The following is a 17,432-nucleotide window of genomic DNA, read 5'->3' as shown; positions in this document are numbered from 1 at the left end:
TCACACCAAAAAGGTACCAGGCCCCATTGAAAAGGGACAGCAACTGAATGAACCAGTTGAAATCGCTGATGGTGGTGAAATGGAAGAATCTAGAGCGATAGATTCAGAACAAATAGACGAGGAACAACCAAGCACAAGTCAGGAGGGCTGGATACCAGTGTTTGACATACCAGAGGTTATTATTCAAACAAGAAGCAGAACAAGATTAGACAGACAGGAAAGTAATGAGGCCCAGATAGGTATAGAAGAACACGCTCGGCAAGAAGTGAACAAGGTTACTCGAAAACCTGAGCAGGACCAGACAGGGAAAGAAGAACATACTCAGGCAAAAAGACATACCAAGGTCCTGAGCAGGGACAGACAGAAGAAGAAGAACACGTGCAGGCAGCAGAAAAACCAATTGTAGTAAGACCTGAACATGATCAGTTAGGAGAAAAAGAACAGGTTTAGGCAGAAGAAGATCAATTTGAAATAAGACATGAACAGGACCAGATAGAGGAAGAAGAACACGTTCAGGTGGACGAAACAACAAATCTAAGACCTGAACAGGAACAGGGAGATAGTGACTCTGAAGAGGAGAAAGAACGGATTGTGCCTAAATATAACGAAAATGAAAGAGCTCTAGAGAGAGACAAAGAGGGTGTAAGTGCAGTACAAGTTAAAAGGAAAATGTGACAACTGGCCAGGTGGAGTCAAAAGATTAAAATACTATCTGAGTAAAACAAATGAAAGACCTTAACAAGTAAATGAGGTTACTAGTCAAACTCAGTCTAAGCAGTCGATTGTGAGAAACACTTGAAGAAGTTCAACACTGAGAATTTTGAACAATAAATTCAAGGGTCCTGAGTGGACTTACATAATATTGGAAGATTTTGAAAATTTAGATTTGAGCAAAGAGAAAGAGGAAGAAATAAATGCTTCACAGATTGATGAAGAGAAAGTGAGGCCTCCTTGAAATATGCTAATAAAAAAAAGAAAAGAGGAGAAATCTTCTTAGACTAAAATGGCTAAAAACAGGGTTACTGAATGACCAAAACGAAGTTGCGCTCAAAGATGTTGTAGAGCTTGTATATGTAGCATTTTGTTAGTAATCACAGTATGGATATTTCTAGCAGTAGCAGTACCTTATTTGATGATAGCTAACAGAAAGAATGATACAGTTAATAGTGGAAAGATAGCTACAAGAAGAGGAGATAGGGTAGAATTAGAAGCAGCAGATGAGATAGATGTACATCACACAGTATCAGATAATGACACATCATTAAATGTCTTCACAAAGTTATTATTCCCTTTCATAGGAAGCTGTGGTGGAAGTGCTTGAAACATATACAATATCTTGGACAGGATCGTAATTTTAAGAGCAGCGACCCATCCAACCAACAAGAGCCGGTACAGTTGCCAATGTGCTAAATCCGCCTATACTGTCAAGCAATTTTCTCTTAAGCTCCTCTTGCAGGGGTACACAGAGCTCACCTGCCCTAGATATTTGAGACTATTTCACCTGACTGCGCCACTGGAGTGACCTCTCCGATGCCCTTCCATGGGATTGACTACGATTATCTATGGCTGTTAAAAATACAGAATTTGTATGAGCACCCAGAGGGAGGGAGGGATTTTAGGAAGGGGATGGGGAGATGTTAACAGAGAAGTTGCTAAGGCAGCTCGATGCTGATGTTGTCCGATATTGGTATGTGCGCTATTTGTATTGCCTCACTTCCTGCTCCAACAATAAAACAAATTTAAATATAGAAATTAACTCAAAGCTATGAGTTACTCTGAAGGTGCCTGTGAGGTACTGGTAGCCACAATCGAGTGGTTGCAGACACCTGCACTATTGTGCTGTTAGTTTATCCTGTTCTAGTGTGTAGTTCCATTACAGACTTCAATGAAACCTGTCCTGTCAAAAACAGCAAATTCCATTAAAGTTTCATTGACAACTAATTACCACTGACAACGGAGGTAACACCCAACAACTCCATCTTCAACGTTTAATGAAAAGAAGGGATGTGTCACATGAAGTGAGCACTAGCAGTGTTAATTTCAGACATGGGGGTCCTAGCACACAAAGCATTGTAAGTGCTAATTTAAGAGAGGCCTCTCCAAGGGTTTGGACTGATTAGTGTCCTAATTAGTTGAACAGCTGTAGCAGTGTTATCTTACCACCTTATCTAGTAGAAAATGGTTGCATATCACCGGAATGATAAAGTATTGTGCTACTTTTGACTAGAAAGTTAACATTGGTTGTTTTCACTCTACTAACTATAGAACTCAACACAGTACCATAATCATAATACAATATAAATTAACTGCCCAACAGTAACATAACAGGGAACAAATTAAAAAACATTGAAAATGTCTGGGAGAGATGCTCCCTGGTTTTGGGAGCGACTGTAAGATCATAGGCCTGCAATTTGGTGAGATTTATTTGAAATCCCCAGACCACGCTGAACAGCCGTACCTCCTCCATGATACCCAAAAATGCTGTCCCCGGTTAATCTTGCGAAACCAAGACATCATCAGCGTAAAGTGTGGTGAGGTGCCCCCCAACAAAAAGCACAGTCCAGTAACCCTCAGATTGGCCCTAACCCTCTGAGCAAACAGCTCCATGTAGAGCGCATATAGCAAAGGGCATAACAGGAGCAGCTCTGCTGAGTGCCTCGAATGATAAGGAAGCGATCAGAGTTTCTACCGTTGAATTTTAAGCTTGAAATTGCTCACCCAAACCAAAGTGTGCCAATATCTCAGCATCGATTGAAAATAGCATTACTTTGGGGTGCATGCCGGTAGCCTTATCTATTAAGTGCAAAATCTGCTTGCTATTATCCAAACAGTGCCTATTCGGGATAAACCCCACCAGGTCTGGACCAACTAGACCTGACATGAGGGGTGCAAGGCAAGCCACAGGGATTCCAGTAAACAACTTCCGGTTGATATTCAAGATGGAGATACACCGATTGGACCCACCCTGTCTTTTGTCTTTACCAGGCTTTGGCATAACTGTTATGGAGGCTTCTGCCATTGAAGGATGAAGGGTGGCCAAGCTTGTGATAGAGTTGGAAACCCTAGTGAGAATAGGGGCTATCAACGTACAATAAAGTCCTATAAAAGACCGTCCAGGCTAGGTGACTTGCATGTCTTCAGCCTTGAAATAGCAGAAATTACCTCCTTTACCCTGATCTGGACCTCCGGGCTGGCAGCCTGATCCTCGCTTTAACAGCTAACTTTAGCTTCTGCCAAGTAGACCCTCATGCCAGAGGGGGAAACGTCCTGTGCCACATATGGGGCTCTGAAAAGGACCAAAACCTCACTGCCACATGTTCTTCTCGCATGATCTCAGCCCCCTTCTCTGACTGCAGTGAGTCAACCATGGTGGCCTGCTGTTGCCCCTTGAGTTTGTCCACTAATAAACCCCCACATCTGTTCCCCCTACATAGAAGGCATGTTTAAGGTGCAAGATTGCGTATTCCGCATAATCCAGATCTAGCATCACAAGCTGTTTTCTAGCCTTTTTCAGTTGTCTCCACACTCTAGGTGCCCCTGTACGGTGGTGGATATGTTCGAGTTCTCGCACCTGCTGTTGAAGCTGTGTGCGCTTATCCCTTCTGACCTTATTATCGGCCGCTGAGATGGCAATGCATTCCCCCTTTAGCACTGCATTCACAGCGTTCCAGACCATTGAAATTTGCCTGTTCGGGTTATGACTGACCTTCAGATAATTCTCAATTTCTTTTTCTATCTGACTGACAACTTCCTGTCTGTGAAGAGGAGTCTCCTGCAATCTCCAATTGCGAACAGGGGTCCCGCCCTGTGGAAGAGATATGTCTAAGAGGACCGCAGAATGGTCAGACAGCGTGCAAGTCTCTTTCCCCATGGATGCGATCGCTATCTATACCTCGCGGAGCCCAAGAAATGATTGAGTCGGAATGAGATTTATGTGCATGGGAGTAAAAGGTCTAGTCGCGTGTAGTAGAGTGTCTTTCTCTCCATAAGACCTGCAGACCCATCTCCTGAAGCCACAGGGACCCCCCTTGAATATGGCTCCCATTGCCCCCTGCAGCTGTGATGAGAGGTCTAATTCATTGTGAAATACTAAGTTGAGCTCTCCCCCAAGGATCACCCAGCAATCTTGTGTTGACATTATGTCCACTACCGTCCCATGCAGAAACTGTTCCTGCCTCTTGTTGGGGGCATGTATCAAGCCTATAATCAGGGAGTGTGGACCAAAGTGAATTCGATACCCTAGCAGGCGGCCTTTAATTTCAACCATTTTCTGCGGGGGGAATTCTTTTTATTTAACTAGTTGCTTGATACATCTCCATATACAGCATTAATGCAGGGTGGAATAGGGGATCATCAGCAAGGGTAGTAATACAATGTAAAACAAGGATCTCTCACATTACCACTACTAATTGTCTTGAGTTCTTAATCACATCCATTTTGACAACTCCCCAGCTCCTCTGTTTCTTAACTTCTATATTTCCCCCAGTGGGTCCAAATCTTTTCCCATTTTTTGGGGCATCCGCTACCTGTGTAGACCTCCTGTTCTGCTTGCTGGCACCAATCTAGGTCTTGCTTCCAGACCCCCCACCCTTGTTGGATCAGTTGCACCCCATGCTCTTGCAAATATTCATTTTTGCGACACACAAGGCCAACATTAGCCACATTTTAATATGATTGGGCCAGTTTAGCTCCCCTGTCACCCCCAGTAAGTGCCATCGTGCTTCAACCGGAACCAGCAATTTTTGTCCCCACCTTCCCCCGAAAAGAGCGTGAGAAAAGCAGTGCAACCCCAGTCACCTTACGTGGTAAAGAAGAGAAAAACTGCTGGGGAAAATGCTCTAGATTGCAGTCTATGTCAATCACTAGCCTGTAGGTGAGTCTTCTGTAGTAAGCAAACGTCTGCTTGGGAGTGTTCAAAGTATGAGAGTATGGCTTGTTTCTTGACTGGGTTGTTAAGCCCTTTGACATTGAGGATCAAAACCCTGAAGTCCCTCTTCATAGTTGCCATAGGAAATGCCGGCCGCTCTGGCCACCAGCCACTAGGTCTCATGGCCCTCCACCCTCTCTCCAGCCCCAGTGATACCCCCATGAACACTACCTTGCGTGATATGTGACTTTGTGATGAGCACCCAGAAACAAACCCCAGAACAAAAACAGTAAGTATCATTGTCCTTGGATCGAGGAATGGGAGGAGAGATCCAAACCCCATTCATGTGGAAAGAAAACAGCAGGGGGCCATGGCCATCATCCGCATTTCTCACCCGGCCTCCCCAACCCGACCTCGACCCCCACCACTCAGCCACCCAAACATCAAGCAGCTTATCCTAAGGCCGGTTCTTTAGCTACAGAATCCTCTGGTGGTTTATGAAGCAGAGCCCTCCTCTCTAACACAATGACCTATGAGTCTGGCCTGCCCAGACTGACAGGAACCTGCCTCTTCTCTGTTCCTGAGCACTCTGTTTGAAAAGCATCTATGGGTAGCAATTCACATGCTTCCATCAGGGAGCTGAGGTGATAGAGTCGACCCTGCCTGCAAAATATCAATCTGAAGAGGGTGACCCCATGAGTAGGGAATCTTCTTGTCTCTCAAAGAGGCTGTAACTGGGAGAAATGTACAACTCTTCCGGAGCGTAGAGGCAGCAAGATCTTAAAATAACGGCAGAGTGTGCTGCTGTAACACTATTGGCGATGACGATCTGGCCACCCACAGGATCCGCTCTTTCAATGGAAAGCTTTGTACACAAGTCAAAATGTCCACAGCCTGCAACAGTCCAGAACCCCCGTGGCCCACTCTATGAGTTCTGTCCAAGCAGATCTCAGTTGCCAGCGTATCCCCCAATATGTTTTTTTCTTCAGAGTTTTATATAGCGCGAACTAGACCCACGAAATCGGGTATCAGAGCGCTTTACATGAGCACCAGTTTCGTTACAGAAGAACACATTCACAGGATGTTTTAGCGTCATTGCCGATACTTGAACCTGGTTCCCCAGCTTCGAGGTCGACTGCTCTAGCCTGGAGGCTACATCCTCTCCCCAATATCTAGGCAAATAGAGCCGCCACATGGGCTTTAACATCCCCTTTCTCTGCTTTCTGTGGGCCCCCCTCAAATGCGGATGTTGTTCCATCGGGAGCCATTTTCGAGGTCCTCTACATGGGACTGCAGGTCTAGTTGATGGTCCCTGAACCTAATTATCTCCTGCTGTAGTTGCTCTATTTCCTTATCCCAGGGGGTCGCATGGCCCTCCAAAGAGTCCACGTGATCGCCAATGTCTGTCACTTCCTTCCTTATTGCCTGTAATTCGCTAGTTAGGTTTCACTTGACATTTTGCAGATCCTCTCTTATAGATGAGAACAGAGTCTCCATGTAAGAGCGTGTGACCGGGGCCTCGCCAGACGGTGAGGCCGCTCTGCCAGCGACCCTCCAAGTCTCCCTCTCCTGGGGACCTGCAGATTTTGTAACCATTTCTTTGCGGGTGCCTCCTTTCTTTGCATGAGATGATGCTGTTGTGTAGTTCCTAAAAATACAAACTACAAAAATACAAATACAAATACAAAAATACAAATGTGCGTTTGTAGGTGAAATAAACTAAGGGTTTGGTGTCTAGACTGATTCCTTACAGCTCCAAAGGATATGTCAGCCTATAGACCAGCTAGCTCACAGTGCCACTATAGGCCGCCTAATCTTACCAAGGAGTGATTCGTTTCTGGCAACCATTGAACATGACAATCCTTGACCCTTCAGGGATCATGGAAACAGTACGTTACTTTTCGCTAAGTCAATCGTGCTTACCTAGTCTCAGAGAGTTACACAGAATAAACGCTGGGGACGTTTTCAATAAGCATTTATTGGACCTTTGTCATTCTGGTATAATACATGTTTGCTGTGACAATCATTGGACATAAGCAAATTTAAAAGATTGCAAGCACCAACAGAGTAAGTAGAAGGTAGAATTCTACCATGGCGCTAAAACAGTGAAAATATGCAGGCTTTTAAACGTGACAGTAATCAAGTGTACTCCTACCTTGTGGAACCTACCTAAGTGTTCCTAAGTGTACCTAGCATGTATGTTGGTGTGAAGCCAAAAGTCCCTCTGAAAGAGCCAGCCCTATTACCTGATGGGAGAGAACCAAGGACCCTATCTTGGTCATGAGTTGGACAGCCTACAATGGATGTCAGAGTGCTGCTTGTCTTGAAGCTTCAGCAGGCCGGGACCCCAATGGCTTGTATCAGCGTGGAGGTGTCTCCTCTGCCTACCTAGTGAAGATATGGTTCTTTTATACCATAAAAAAGCCTTGGGGCTCCTACCACAATCGATATGTTGTGAGTGCAATTATTTGAATGAGGCTAAATCAATACCTGCAATTATGCAAAGTAGTTCTATCGCCTTAAGATGAAGATGACCATATCTTTCATACAGAGTATGTTAATGCTATTATGTACGTCATGTGCAGGGAACTTCATTAAGTATCCTCATGCATGATAAGTGAGGCTAGTTTCAAAGAAACCGATTGACATTTATTCTGCACATAACTGGCCAAAAGTCAGTGCTAGAACGGTTATGCAGCGCACGTTAGGACAAATGTAGGTGAGAGGTTGTTTGCTGCTTCGGCCTAGTTTGGGGTACATAACAATGCCATGGAGATGGCCCTCCGAGCCCGCAACCGAGAGGCCAAGACACTCTATGCTCTGTCTTAGGCAGCTCTCTGTCTTCAGTAAAGCACACTCCTCCTCTCCGGGGGATGAGAACCCCATTCCACTGCCTCCACCATGTGCTTCTCAGCTCTAGCCCAATGCAGGGCCACTCTGAAGGGTTTCTCTTGTACTCAATGGCCCACTTTGCTACCCAACCGGGCCTTACTGTGTAATTCTAGGTCCTCCACATGTTGTATCTCAAGTCCCTACAGGCTTGCTCCACTGCTGTCTCTCCGCTCTGGGCTACATGCACTGTTTGGGGAGGAGGGGCACCCACGGTCTCCCTTGACCTCTATGGCACCCACCGCTCACTTCCTGCTGCTGTGCTGCTGCTCCCAGTAGCCACTGGTGCACAGGCTGCCATGCCCTCCCAGCCCAATCAGACTTATCACATGCTGGTGCCATGCTCATATCCAGGGGAGCGGCAGGTCTCGGTATGCTGCCCCACCTCAACCACTAAAGTCCGTCTCCGGTAGGAGAGCAGCACAATTCACTGGGGACACCTTACCTCCCTACTGCCTCTGAGGAAATCACGCCTTCACGACCAGGGCTCCAGGGAGCATTCCGTACTCACAGACTATGCAGACAGTCCTGCTGTCTCTCTTTGGCCTCCGCTACCCTATATATGTCCACTGCACTCTTGAGACCTCCACCGCAGGCCTGTACCGTTCAGGCCCTCACATGGCTGCGGTCTTCTCCTCATCTCGATGGGATGTGACTGCTCTCCAAGCCCCACGCCTCACGCTGGATCCGCCTGCCTCACCACACCCTCAGGCAGAAGCTTCCACCAGCTCCCGGGGAGTCAGGAGTCAGCAAGCAGCCCCCACCGTATGCTCCGGCCACAGTCCTCAGACAAGAGCATGACCTACTCCCAGTAGCGGTCGGCAGTAGGAGTTTTTGCAGGGCGGTGACGTGGGCAGGCGGAGGGGCAGGGTGGGGGGTAGTAATGTATGGATTACGGAGTTTAACAGGTAAGTAAACATTTAAATAAATAAAACGAATTTCGTTGCGTGCACTGCATCACCAAATGTGATGCAGTGAGGGCAACAAAATTCGTTTTATTTATTTAAATGTTTACTTACCTGTTAAACGCCGTAATCCATACATTACTACCCCCCACCCTGCCCCTCCCCCTGCCCACATCACCGCCCTGCAGAAACTCCTACTGCCGACCGCTACTGCCTACTCCACGCTGGAAAACCGCCCGATGAGCTCCTCTCTACCGGGCCAATGACTAAAGGCCTCAGCCTCTCCCATCTCACTGGAGACTCAAATCATCCACTGAGACCACCGCCCTGCCTGGGGGGAGTCTCCACAGCCCCTCAATAGCTCTAGCCACTCCGATCTACATCCCCACCACTTCCAATCTGGGCTAGAGGGGAGGCCGGGCAACACTGAAGAAGGGGAGTTTGAGATCCACGTCCTTCTTGGTTGCGGTTTTGGCCACACCCCCCTGAGTTCATTTTAAAATAAACACAGGGACTCATTTTCCTTTTAAAGTTAAGGGAAGGCTGTGTTTATTTTACATTATCATTTTCAGTCTGCAGATAGTAGGGCCTGGTAATGAGCAGTGCTGAACTTTGATTCTTGTCATAAATCTTAAATAAAGGTCCTTGTTAGCTCAATATTGGAATATTTCTGAATGCTTTTACACACTAAAGAAAACTAAATGATTAAGTTAACTCTTCATTTTAGATTGATCCCATTTCAAAATGTTGCATTTACAAACAGCAGGCCTCCTGTTCTACTCAAAAATGCTCAAATGTTTTCAAATGGGAGAATTTAAAGTCGATAAAAATATTTTGATGAAACATTCAATCAGTGTTTTTCTCCACGTTCAATTAAACCAATTATGTCCTAATATTTTAAGAAGCATGTGTCTTCCATTTAAATGCCTCCTGTTTAAACAGGCTGTATTTTCTTGTTAGAAATATGGCACCCGTCTTCGAGCCACCAGGAACAAGAGGTCTGCTGTTTGCAACACTTTGAAATGGGAGAATCCATATAAACATAAAGTTAACTATTCAGTTTACGATGCGCCAATTTCAAAGTGTAGCATTTACACACAGCAAGCATTTTGCTCCCAGTGGCTGGTAGACGTGGTGTCATATTTATAACTGAAAAATAGAGCCATTTTTTAAGTGGGAGAAAGTTGAAGTGCAGAAAATTTTTCCATATTATGAACATTTTTTGAAGAATATTTTTCTGCACTTTAAATTTCTACTATTTAAAACAACCATTGGTAAATGCATTTGGTTTCGCCTATGTGCTTAAGAAGCTGTTTTCGTGGTAAGCTGTAGCATGGTAAATAGTTGTGGAATATAAGTTCCTAAAAGTCTGTTCAAGTTTTATGACTTGCTTTTTAAGAAAGGCAATATATTGTGCTGTTACTGGTGTTAATTTAAAGTGGGCAGATTAGTAAAATGGGTTAGTACAGTGATAAAAAACATGTACTGAAGAAATATAAACCTGCTTGAGGGGTTCACTGATACACCTGGTCCTTTTAAACCAACAAAGAAGAGATTGGCACAGAAGCTGTAATATAAAAATAATGCATTTATTAACCCTTTAGGTGCTGCCGTCGGCCAACGGTCGTCACGGGCACTACCTCCCCAGTGCTGCGTGCGACCGCTGGACGTCCAGTTCAGCACTGGATAATGGACAGCGCAGCACTGGGGAGGTATGTTTACAAGCTCCCAAGGTGTTAACCTCAGATGAGAGAGACTACGTCACACAGCGTCCCCAGGCCACTGTAGGAGGCATTCTAAGAAGTACAGAAAACAGGGGCCTTACATATGCATAGGTTACATTAGTCAGCATAAAACCAAGGGGAGGTCCTGGCACATGTAAGCATGCTTACTGACTGATATGCCTATACAGAATCTGCTTCCTGATAACACATATAAAAAATAATCTGTGAGATTTACACCTGAAAGAGAAGTAAGGCGAAGCTAGAGTTTCCTAGGTGCGCTGCATGGACTCACAGCACTGTCATGACTCTGGTGCTAAAGGTCCCTGGCAGGGTCCCCTCCCCACATGAAGGTAGCTACCCTCCTCTTATGGGAAGAAAACACACCGATTTTAGTCTCCCTTCTGTCTAAAGCAGAATGAATGAATAAGTAAAGACCCTTATGTGATGGCCCCATGTGAACAGGCGAGGATAAGGGGGACAAACAGCGGACAGGGGAAGGTGAGTAGGGGGTGGATGGGTGCGACACAAGTGTGCAGCGAGGGAGTGGGAAGAGAGATGTAACAACGGACAGAGTACGAGACTAAGAGTGAGACAGAGCTACAGGGTAGAAAGAACGAGATTGCTCAAAGTAAGAAAGAGAGCGAGCAAAAAAGAGATAAAGAATGAGACAAGAGTCGCAGAGAGAGAGAGACGGACAGCCAGAGGGGGGCAGGGAAAGAAAACAGAAGGCTAATAAGAAAGCAGAAGAGACTAAAGAGCGAGCAAATGAGAGACAGTAAACACAAAACATCCAGTTTCCTTTAAAACCTTAAAAGATTGCAAACATAAAATAAATTGCTCGACTTTATGAGGGGAGGGTGTAAAATTGTGCTGTCGTACCCTTTCCTGGTTGCTACATGCAGGTCTAGCCAATCAAGAGAAACAAAAGAGAAACAAAAGTACCTACACCGACCATAAACAAGTGCCTCCAATCAAAATACATTGTGCAAGTTTTGTATTTGGATGCAAACAAGTTCATGCCACAGTATCTGTAACACGAGATATCAGAGAATTCTATCCAACTATGTAAGTAGGTAGGTAAGTGTAAACACTTCTAAAGAAATGCATGCAAATGAAGCAAAAGCAACACCAGTCTAAGACCACCCATACAGTGTTCTGTGCTTCAAGTCAACGGTTTAAAAATATGATGACCATATTTTAAAGATGCAGCACTGTTCACCATCCACCTCATACCATGGCACTGCGACTGGGTGCTGTAAGTGATGGAAGGTAGTCAGGTGAGACAGAACTGGCATTTATTTGCTTTGACTACCTGCATCCATTGCACAACATGTTATAGTTCAGTTTTAGCGGAAGTGCGAACCTGTAGTACATATAAGGGCAATCGATTTCATTTTGCAATATGAATAAAGTAATTGACAGGTAATATTGTTGTAAATTCCTCTAATGTCTTCTCAATGCTCTAGTGGTAATTAAACATAAATAAACTTCATCACGTAGTGTTATGTTATTATGGGATATGACATAGGTAGCTGCTCAAGCAGTAGCGCTCACCACAGCAGGGGAAGCGTCCCATGAATGCACCACTTTAATTCCTAAGGAGGGGTGTATTCTGCGCTTCATCGAATAATTCCAGATATTAAGCCATGCAAATTCATATGTAAAGTTCATCCATTTTATTCCATCAAAATTGCAGTGTGCAATATTGCATTGCAAGTCTATTTGATATTGCAATCCGAATAATCAAATGTCAGTCGTCCATTGTTGCAAAGGGTCCCTATGCATTTTGGGCGGAGCCCTTCAACAGGGGCAAGTAACCTGTGAAGTAATGCAAATGGCGAAGTGTAAACCCAAGCTTCACCCGCACAATTGTTCACGTGGAAGTTAACATGTGGGTTACCGGTGGAAGCACTGAGAGATTTTTGCAGTTGAACTGAATGAAACTACCTTATAGAGAATGAGAAGCATTGCATGCATGGATTAACATGAAGGGGTGACAGAAAGATTACAACTGTTGATCTTAATAACAGTTGCACTGCAAAAAACATGGAATGATCAGTACCTTACATAAACATCTAAGGGGTACTCTTGTGGTGAAGAAACCAGTGAATCCTCATCGAACGAGGTTGTGAATAGTGAATGGACAATATACAGGGAGATGATGTGTACAAATAGACTCAAAAGACAGAGTCAAAAGAAGATAGCAAATAATACTGTTATTGACCCAATAAGCCCAGTTTTTTGTGTTTAATGTAAATGTAAAAAAATAAACATATGAATGAAAGAAAAGTCTTTGTTTTTTATCAAAGTGGAGGGAGGTAGAACTTGAGATCCATTCAGCTTCCAAGCTCTGTATGCAAAAATCAATTAAGGAGAATGGATCACTTGAGACTATGTAGCCAGGGTTTCTTTATGGTGCTCAATGACTCGCATAAAAAACCCTCATACACGCACGTAGATGGTAAGGCGGTATATCTTGGTTCTCCGCCAGTATACGTTGCCTTAGTGCATCATCATAGTGTTTTTTTGTCAAACGCTAGCCTCCACCCGGAGGTAACCATTGGATACGTAGTAGTGTCCAGATAGATAAAGTGCTCAAAAATATGTGAAATTAAAATTATTTGAATCTACTCAGAAAAATATTTATTAGAAAAAATGTGATTCAAGAAGTTTGTCATAGAAGTTTGTCATAGATTTTGTCCGCCCCCTGCAGATTCATGTCTTCCTTCATTTCATCCTTGAAAGCCACTAATTCTAGTGTGCACCATAAATGTCTCCAGAGAAGAAGGGGCCTGAGGGCAACTTCCTCAGCAATTGGACCGACCCCAAGGTCTATGGCGTCAATGGTGTACTTTTCAGGAGGCCTAAGATTTGTCTAATAAAGTAATTTTCGTTCTTAGAGAGGGAGTCAGGTGATTGATGGCCCCAGATCTCTGCCCCATAAAGGGCCGCTCCCCGTACTTGTATGTTATAAATTTCCATAATCGGGCTGACCATTTTATGGGTGTTTTTCTTGAACATTTTAGCCAGTCCCCCCGAGTTTTGGGCTAATTTTAAGCTAGCCTTCCTGATTTGTGCGTGCCACTGCATTTTATCAGTGAGGGTTAATCCTAGATAATCAAAAACTGTAACTTTTTGCAGTGGTTTCCCATCTAAGCAGGGATTAGGACATGTGGAGTCACCTGTATTAAAAACCATATATTTGGTCTTTAAAGAGTTTATCTCCAAGTACCTGCTTTTACAAAATGACTGGAAAATATCTAGGGCCTGCTGAATTCCCATCGGGGATTTGGATAGATGCAAAATGTCATCAGCGAACATCAGGGCCGGGACCCTGCGATTCGCCAACCTGGGGGCCTGTACATCCCTCCCACAAATCATGTCATCCACAAGACCGTTAATAGACAGAAGAGGGTTGGGGCCAAAACACATCTCTGCCTTACTCCTCTGTCTATAACTATAGGATCTGTGAGCTCGCCATTTTTCCCATATCTGACTTGTGTTAGTTAGATTCATGAAGCCGCTTTATCTGATGACAGAGGTTCAGAGCGACCCCCATACTTAATAAAATAGACCATAATTTATCCCTGGGGACCAGGTCGAAGGCTGATTTTAGGTCCACAAAGATCAGATAAAGGCTGGCGCCCTCCAGAAGCACTGTCTTCCAATAGAGGATTTGTAGCCTTAAAATCTGATCTATTGTGGATATCCTTGCTCTAAAGCCGGCCTGGTAAGGAGTGAGTATGGAATGCTCCTCCATCCACCTCTCTAGTCGATCCAAAAGTACTTGTGCATATATTCTTTGCGAAACATCTCTGAGACCAATTGGCCGATCATTGGCGGGGAGAAGTGGAGAGCCCTTCTTGTATATCGGAACAATCTCTGCCCCCAACCAGGTCGTTGGAATTGGCATCCCTTGAAGAAGGGCATTAAATAGGCTTCAAAAGTATGGGGCTCAAATGATAGGTACGCTCCTAAAAACATCGCCTGGGATCTTGTCTAAGCCTGGTTCTTTTGCAGGAGCCACTGTGTTCATTGCGGCCATTATCTCTTTTAAAGAGATTTCTGGGGCATTGGGGGAAGAATGCTGGAAGCAGGTTGGTATGCACATAACTTGGCCTACTTCTTTCTCTCCCTTTGCATATAACGATTTGAAGTGGGACCTCCAGATTTCTGCCCCAAGATTTGGCTCTATTGCCGATTTGCCCTCTTTGCAACCAGTGTATACTAGGGTCCAAAAGGTTTGCATGTCCCTTGAACATTTGTCACCCTCCCACTGTTTTATTGCAGCATTGATTGTATTTCTATAGGATATTCGCTAATCTTTTAACATTAATTTGTCCTTTGCTTTGATTTGTAGGATTAGTGATTGCTTAGCACTTCAACTGTCGCCATCATACCTGGAGTAGCCCATAGACGCCTTTTGTTTGGATTTAACAACAGGAAAGAAGACATTTGCCAGGTCTCCCAATTTCTGCTACAACTGTATTAGGGACTGATGCATAACTAAATTGATTGGCAACCTCAAGGTATGGAGTGACAATTTTATAAAGGGAGGCCAACTTATCCTGGGAATTACAAATGGCTCACAATTTCACTCGCCTCCTACAGCCAGTCAGGGTTAACCTGGGCCCATTTAAATGATGATAATTGCCTACTTGGACACTCTTAGAACAAGGTGATATCAACTCTAAGACTAGGGCATTGTGGTCGCTATCATGTCTAGGTATAACCTTAAAATCTTTCACCCAACACTAAAATTTAGTATCCATCAGGATGTAATCTAAAATGGAAGAACTTCCAGGTCTATTATAAGTGTGGTGTGTTGGGGAATCAGATTTAGTTCGGCCATTACAAGCCCTAAATGAATTTGTAAATGTGAGAGTGTTCATTTGAAGCAACAAGGGGGTCCAGGCACGGGTCGGTCGGGCATTGAAATCTGGGATTGACCAGTGCTGGTTTTCCTCATCAAATGTCGCCCCCAATTAAGTTCTTCAGTGGCTCATACTGACAATTAAAATCACCGGCAATTACCATCAGAGTGCAATCAGTGATGGTGTGTAAGAAGCTAGACAAATGCTCAAGAGTTGATGACTCCTGGCCATGGTTAACCGGACAGGAGTAAACATTGATTACGACTATTCTAGTCTTGGTGGGGAAGCTCAGGATGACACAGAATATGTTGTGTGAAGATGCGTCAATCTGTTTTACAGTGCATTCCAAATGCAGCACAACCCAGACACAACGCCCTCCTGCAGGTCTTCCCCTTCCCCCACTCGTGGCTGCCAAACAAAAAATCACGTAACCCTGTCTATGGGTGTCCTCTCTAGACCAGGTCTCCTGGAACATGCAGATGTCGTGAACATCAATAAGGGACCCCCACTCTGGGTTGCCTTGTTTAAAAATCAAGCCCACAATGTTCTAGGATAAAACATGGAGCTATAGGTTTGTTGCCAGGGTTAATAGTTGTAAAAACTGGGATCAGCTGCTGGTGGCCCATGGAGGTTTGTACTATTGATGGAGGTGTGCCTGATACAATGTGATTTTGGGGGCCTCTCCATTTTCTCACAAAAGGTAGCTTCTACTCACTCAGCCCTCCTTGCTATCTGTTATATTTCCCTTGATTCCAAATGTAATTGCTGGATTGGTTCTAGTCAGTCAACGGAATCCAAGGGTGCATATCTATTTGCAAGTGGAAGAGTAAAGAGTGGTTGATTCATATGCTCTTGCCTCATAGTGTAATTTCTGCTCATATTGGTGTCTGGGCCCTTCTCCACTGGCTGTCCATAGATTATTGACTTCAGCCAGTCTTGGGGGGTAAAAGTACCCTAGAGGCCCCTTCGTACCTGTAATGGATTCGCATCAGGAGTGTCCTGACAACCTGTGGGTTTCTAAAATTGATCACAATGGTATCACCATCTAAATCTTTTGCTCTTTGGCCCACCCACCTCACCCTACGAGTGAATAAAATCTCACTCTCAACCTTAAAAGGAAATTGAAGTTGTTTAGACAGCCAAAAAATACATTTATTTTTTAGCTCATAATGCGATTTCCTTTGCCCCTTTTTAAGTTCTGGCACATTTGTTAGAATTATAACATATGGTGTAGAGTCGGGGGAAGGTTGATGCATGGTAAGTCTGAACTTCCCTCTGCGGGCACATTTCACAGATCTTGCCCCTCTCTAGTTCTGCACTTTGACCCCAAGTTTTGCATATTTGATACCGCTTGGGAATCTTCTGCTGGGGATCTTTGCTGTCTGCCAGTCTCCTGTCTCAGGCTTGGGTCCTGGCTTTCTAGACTAGTGATGCTATTAGTTGGTTTCTTAGATATATTTAAGTGAGCCACTACTTCTTCCCTACTGCTCTGGGCTTGTAGAGTCGAATTACAGGTGGTTACTAAAGCATGGCCATTTCTTAGATGGGCTTTGTGGGCTGGGGGCTTGGTCTGGTGGTGGGGGTCTTTCTCCCTAGGACCTGCCTTACTAATTAAGTCATCTAGAAAGGATGCAAGATTATCTACCTTGGGGGTCGGAGTGCTCAACTCCTCTTTGATTATATTTCTTATTTCTAAATGCAGGTCCCTGACCGAATTTGACACCCACTGTGTTTTTTCTGTGCCTTCATTCACATGCCCTCCCAGCCGACATTTCCTGGTACCCCATTTTCAGCAGGATCCTTGGCCCCCTTCTTCTGAGTTTTTCCAGCTTTTGCGGCAGTTTTAACATTCCCTCTATTTTGAGAGTCCAGAGAGGTATCCCCAGTGAGCAAGTCCAGGGTTTGTACGTCGTGTCCTATTGCCCGTGTTCTAACTTGGGACCTTGGGGGGTCTGGATTGATGACTGGCTAAACAGATTGCAATTCAGTATTGAAGGTGGGTAGGGCTGAATCTGGTGTAATCGATAAGCATCTTTCAGTCAGTTCAATCTGATTTGAAACCACCCCTATGGCCCTCTGAAGCATCTTGTCGATCGAGGTAGGCTGGTGGCTTGTTGGTGATTGCACGGATACTGCCGCTTTTTTCCCTGGGCAGATACGCCTCCACATCTTA

Source organism: Lissotriton helveticus, chromosome 8 (genome assembly GCF_964261635.1).
Source record: "Lissotriton helveticus chromosome 8, aLisHel1.1, whole genome shotgun sequence".
In the NCBI taxonomy this organism is placed as follows: Eukaryota; Metazoa; Chordata; class Amphibia; order Caudata; family Salamandridae; genus Lissotriton; species Lissotriton helveticus.
This window is presented reverse-complemented; position numbering follows the sequence as displayed.